This window comes from Podarcis vaucheri, assembly GCF_965113315.1.
Source record: "Podarcis vaucheri genome assembly, chromosome: 14".
NCBI classification, from domain to species: Eukaryota; Metazoa; Chordata; class Lepidosauria; order Squamata; family Lacertidae; genus Podarcis; species Podarcis vaucheri.
In genome coordinates, this window is record NC_138752.1 from 43506829 (window position 1) to 43513050 (window position 6222).

The 6222-nt window shown below is 45.5% G+C and overlaps 1 long non-coding RNA gene across 1 annotated transcript; it reads left to right on the top strand.

Annotated features, from left to right (window-relative positions):
• The first annotated feature begins 1038 nt into the window (after nucleotides 1-1038).
• LOC309518679 lies at nucleotides 1039-5220 on the top strand. Its single transcript, XR_014213585.1, has 3 exons — nucleotides 1039-1188; nucleotides 1448-2170; nucleotides 5155-5220. It is a non-coding gene; the product is annotated as an uncharacterized lncRNA (long non-coding RNA).
• Nucleotides 5221-6222: the final 1002 nt, after the last annotated feature.

A 6222-nucleotide genomic window follows, 5' to 3' on the forward strand; every position in this document is an offset into this window, starting at 1 on the left:
ATCCTATTCTAGCAGTGGCCAACCAGATGTCTATAGGAAGCTTGCAGGCAGGACCTGAACACAACACTTTCCCCCAGGAGTTCCAGCTTGGCACCAAAATTTGCGGGGGAATTTTGTGGGTGCTCGGGCACCCAGGGTCCCAGGGGGTTGGCGCTTATGCTTCCCCCTCCTGTGGTTTCCAGCAATTGGTATTTAGAAGCATACTGCCTCCAACAGAGGAGGGAGCATGCAACCATTGTGGCTAGTAGACATTAATAGCTTTCTCCATGTATTTGTCTAACCCTTTTCTTTCTTTTTCTTTTTCTAATTTTATTTTATTTCCATGCTTATTACATACAAAAAAAGGGGAACAATACTGAAAAGGGGGTACGACTTAAGAGGGGAGGGAAAAGGAAAGAAAATGAGATTTACACAATCTGTTATTAAGATAAAAATTATGACAAAAATTTATGATTACAATTTCATGTTACAATAAACGTAAAAAAATCTCATCTTTTATACCCAACTTCCCATTTTTCCTTAATTCTTTTTACATAAATTTACTGCCATATCAAAATACTATTTTTTTATGTTGCTATTTTCACAATTTAGAAATGTTTATATTTATATAAGCAATTAATAAAAACTGCTCCAACAATTACTTTTGGTTGCTTTGTACATTTTGGCTAATTTCCATGGAGTTAAATACTGCCAGTGTTGTCTAACCCTTTTCTAAAGCCATCCAAGTTGCTCACCATCATTGCCTCTTGTGGGAGCTAATTCCATAGATTCCCTATGAACTGTTTGAAGAAGCACTTGCTTTTGGTACCTGGGAACCCCCCTCCCCTGCCATACACACACCGGTACCGTACTTTTAAGTCACATCCACATGAGAGCCCAAGATGTACAGGAACATCCTTCTGTCCACTTCTCCCCACCTCTCTTCCCCGCACACACCTTTGGCCTACTGTCTCACTCCCTTGCATCTCCACTGCAGACAAAGGGGATGGATGAACTTTCTCCACCAACAAGGATGAGCTGTTGGCAGCGCAAGACACATGCGAGCCCTGGAGTAACCAGCCAGGTCCCGAGGGTGGCAGCCAACAAGCCCAGATGGCTGGCTTCACTTAATTGGTGCTTTATTTTTTAAATTTGCAGTCAACATCACACTACTCCATCCCTTAATTGCACAGTCTAAAATAAACCAGTGTGGTGTAGTGGTTAAGAGCGGTAGTCACGTAATCTGGGAAACCGGGTTCGCGTCTCCGCTCCTCCACATGCAGCTGCTGCGTGACCTTGGGCCAGTCACACTTCTGTGAAGTCTCTCAGCCCCACTCACCTCACAGAGTGTTTGTTGTGGGGGAGGAAGGGAAAGGAGAATGTTAGCCGCTTTGAGACTCCTGAAGGGGAGTGAAAGGCGGGATATCAAATCCAAACTCTTCTTCTTCTTCTTCTCTTCTAAACAAAGGGCTTTAAGTTTCGCCTTTCCTCTCTTGCTCCACCTAGCCTTCTCTTTCCCTTGCGCTCCATTTCAAAGTAAGGCTTCGGATGTCTGACATGCATTCATTTAGATGATAGAAGTGGGGAGTGTTGAAGGAAGGGGAGATGTCTTAAGTGCCTGATATATAGCTCCTTGGCTTGTGGTCAACCATTCCATCAGCCGTTTCCAGGAAAAGCACCCCATCTGGAGCACCAGGAGCCAAAAGAACAATTTGGTTGGTGTCTTGGGGCCAGCTTTAAACCAGTTCAAACTAATCCACCACATAGCGTCTGGGTCATATTACTTCTGCTAAGATGCTACTGCTTTCTTTCCAGGTGGGAGGTATTATGAATCATCCCGGGATTGGAAGGTAAAATTTATTAGTCATCTTTGCTCCCTCAAGAAGACCAGCGGAGGAGAATTTGCCTCCCACAGTGGCACCAGCTGCATAGCTAGATCCAGACTCACCAGCCAAGAAAGCACACTTTTCAGAGTCCAAAACAAGAAATGATCTCACCAGGAAGGGATGAAAGATGGATCTTCTCAGTAAACTCTTACCCATATCTGGTCATGTACTTCCTTACACAGCCTTCCAGCCATCTCAGGAGTGTTAGAAGGAGCTTCACAGTGACCCTGTTAAGGAACAGTCTGGCAGAATGGGGCCATAGACAGGAGCCAGGGTACCCATTAATCTGTATGGCAGCCTGAGATGTAAGAAGGCAGTTATTTCTATTGACCTGTATTCATCACCACCAGGCGTGTTTCAGTTCTGCTGCACTTCTGGACTTCATTACAGTCCCAATGAAATTATTTGAGTGCCTCACCATGAGCATCATCCCACACTTAAGGAGGCTTGGGGAATAAGGATTTCAGGATATCTGATGTCCAGAGAAAGGCTTTGGGTGTTCTGGGAAATTACATTTACCAGGTTCCTTGATACTAGGGAAGCTGCTAATGCAGTGTTGAAGATGCCATGGAGGGAAACTGATCAGATCAGATTATAATCTAAACCAAAAAAGAGGTACAGTGGTACCTCCAGTTAAGTACTTAATTCGTTCCGGAGGTCCATACTTAACCTGAAACTGTTCTTAACCTGAAGCACCACTTTAGCTAACGGGGCCTCCTGCTGCTGCCGCGCCGCCAGAGCATGATTTCTCTTCTCATCCTGAAGCAAAGTTCTTAACATTAAGCACTATTTCTGGGTTAGCGGAGTCTGTAACCTGAAGCGTATGTAACCCGAGGTACCACTGTACATGGATTAATGACTCTCTAAAACTGCTAGCGCATTTACAAAGCTAAGCAGGTCCAGTATGGTTTCGAATCGGATTGGGGACTGTATGTTGAGATCCTAGCTTTGCAGGGGGGGTTGGAGCAGTTGAACCTTGGGGTCCCTTCCAACTCTACAATTCTGCAAACTTCAACAACATTTCTGTGTGGAACACTTCTGAGAAATCCTGCTGTCAGCATGATTCCGGCTTTCTTCAAATTTCCTCAGATGTTTTGCCTGAGGAGCAACCTCTAGAGTCCATTGAAAATCCGTTCTCATGTGAATTTCAGGTGACAACTGTAATGAACTGCAGAACCCCCCGTGAGAACTTCCTTCACTTTTACCAAAACCTGTCAGGCTTCCCTTTGAAATTCCTTGGGTGCATCTACAGTGGAAGAGCCACAAGGTTCCCTTTCAATGTTGCTTTATGACAGACAAAAGAAAATCCTTCTTTTACAAAGCACAGTTAAGCTATGGTATTTGCACCCACAAGAGGGAGTGATGGGCACCAATTGAAAAGAGGATTAGACAAATTTATGAATGATAAAACTTTCAGCAGCTACTAACCACAATGGCAATGTTCTACCTCTACTGTCATAGGCACTATGCCTTTGAATATCAATTGTATTGGGTTGCAAGTGTGAAGAGTTCTGTTGCATTCAGATGTTTCTAGTAGTAGTAGTAGTAGTAGTAGTAGAAGAAGAAGAAGAGGAGGAGGAGGAGGAGGAGTTTGGATTTGATATCCCGCTTTATCACTACCCTAAGGAGTCTCAAAGTGGCTAACATTCTCCTTTCCCTTCCTCCCCCACAACAAACACTCTGTGAGGTGAGTGGGGCTGAGAGACTTCAAAGAAGTGTGACTGGCCCAAGGTCACCCACCAGCTGCATGTGGAGGAGCAGGGAAGCGAACCCAGTTCCCCAGATTACGAGTCTACCGCTCTTAAGCACTACACCACACCAGCTCTCATAGGCATCTGGTTGACCACTGTGAAAACAGGATGCTGGATTATATGGGCCTTTGGGCTGATCCGGCAGGGCTCTTCTTGTGTTCTGAATACCAGTCATTGGGTTCATTAAGCAAAAGAGAGCTGTTGCCTTCATGTCCTGCTAAGAGGTTTTCAGAAGCATCTGGCTGGCCCCTCCTGGAACAAAGGATGCTGGCTGGAGTTGGCAGGCAAAATTATAATGCATTTTCCTTGTTGCTTTCATGAATACAGTGGTACCTCTGGATACGAACGCTTCTGGTTGCACATGCGTCAGGTTACGAGCTGTGCTAACCTGGAAGTAGTTGCTCCAGGTTGCGAACTTTGCCCTGGGATGAGAGCAGAAATCATGCACCAGGAGGCGCACTTTTGCTAATGGTGCCTCATTTTAAGAACAGTTTCAGGATAAGAACAGATCTCCAGAACGGAAGTAAGTTTGTAAACAGAGGTACCACTGTATATGCATTATTATATACAATTCCACCTGATATGCACATATCATCCACACTGATTGATTGGAGAACCGCACTGCAAAATTCAGAGAAGTGCAAATTTCAAAGTATGACTGTGTTTCATAGAATCATAGAAAAGGGACGCGGGTGGTGCTGTGGTCTAAGCCACTGAGCCTCTTGGGCTTGCTGACTGGAAGGTCAGCAGTTTGAATCCCTGTGATGGGGTGAGTTCCTGTTGCTTTGTCCCAGCTCCTGCCAACCTAGCAGTTTGAAAGTACGCCAGTGCAATCAGATAAATAGGTACTTCTATGGTGGAAAGGTAAACAATGTCTCCATGCCCTCTGGCTTCCACCATGGTGTTCCATTGTGCCAGAAACAGCTTAGTCATACTGGCCACATGACCAGAAAACTGTATGTGGACAAACGCCAGCTCCCTCAGCCTGAAGCGAGATGAGTGCCACAACCCCATAGTCGCCTTTGACTGGACTTAACCATCCAGGGGTCCTTTACCTTTACCATAGAATGGTAGAGTTGGAAGGAACCAGGAGAGTCATCTAGACTGGCCCCCTGCAATGCAGGAAACATTTGCCCAACATGGGACTCGAAGCCACAGCCCTGAGATTAAGGATCTCGTGCTCTCCTTACTGAGCTATCCTGGCTCATGAAACATTTTGGGAAGTGTGGATCTGGTAGATTCGCCTTCAGATGCAGACTGCATCAAATTTCTCCCCCAATCCTTCTCTGCTCGTAGCTTCCCTGCCTGCAGAACCCCTGAACAAGGTCTTCTAATAAGCATAATCCCATGGCTGGAAGAGCTTTCAAATTTGCTTGTTTCCCAACAATATGTTTGTTCTACTGTTTTACTGGAATGGGGCGTTTGGAAACAGAACATGCTCCACCAAGACAGCAGCCAGCTAATAGACAATCCTGTCCCATTCCACTCCCTAACCCCCCAATTTTATTGCAATTGGCTCTCGAGAAAAGATAAGAAAGCATCAAACTTTGGGGGCACACACGTTGCCCATTAGATGGTTCCAGAGCATTGTTCTTCCTTGGAAGCCACAGTTGGCTGCAAATGTACAAGCTTCCCCAGACGATTTCAGCTCATTTGACAATCCAGATTATAAAATTGGCAGCAAACCAGAGACAGGCTGTGGGGGGGGGGGGAGAGAGATTCGACTGTGCATAATTAAGGCCTTTGCTTCTTCCTTTCCAATTCCCCTTTTTTTCGCTGAGGGGACGACACTTGTACAAAAGACACATAAAGATACAGGCCTCGGATGTGCAGGAGTTCATTTAAGAAAATACACCTTTCAACATATAATTCCTTTCGACTCTTTTTTCTCCTCCTCCTCCCTCCCTCCCTTCTCTGTCTTGTTCAGGCTCATTATCTCTTGCTTTCCCTTGTATGGTTTCCTCTGAATCTGAGCTCACAATGACTCATTTGGGGAGCAGGGCGGAGGGGGTGCGGAGACTAAACTACCATGCTAGACTCTGTCCCCAGGGCAGCTTGACAATACTGCCTATTATCTGGCATCTTGAAAGGCTGACTTAAAGGCATGAGTTCGTCAAACACACTTCCTTTCATCCTCTCACCTCCAGGGATGCAAAGCAGAGAGGGGCACAGACAGCAGCATCGCTTGCCTTTTCTTAAAGCAGCAGCAGAGAATTACTTAGGCCCCATCCGTGCTATGCATTTAAAGGACGGCGGTGCCACTTTAAGCAGTCATGGCTTCCCCCAGAGAGTCCTGGGAACTGTGCTTTCTTAAGAGGGTTGAGAGGTGTTAGGAGGCTCCTTTTCCCTTCACAAAGCTGCAATTCCCAGAGTTCCCTGAGAAGAGGGATTTATTGTTAAACCATTTGGAAATGTGTAGCTCTGTAAGGGGAATTTTTTTGGGGGTGGCAGTTCTCCTGACAACACACCCTCCAATATTTCTCTGATGGAAACAGGGGTGTCCTAAGGAAAAGCGCGACATTCCAGGATCAAATCAGAAACCAGGATGGTCAGTTTATTAATGCTTGGGTCATAGGTCATTCACATGCAAGATAAATAAATACAAA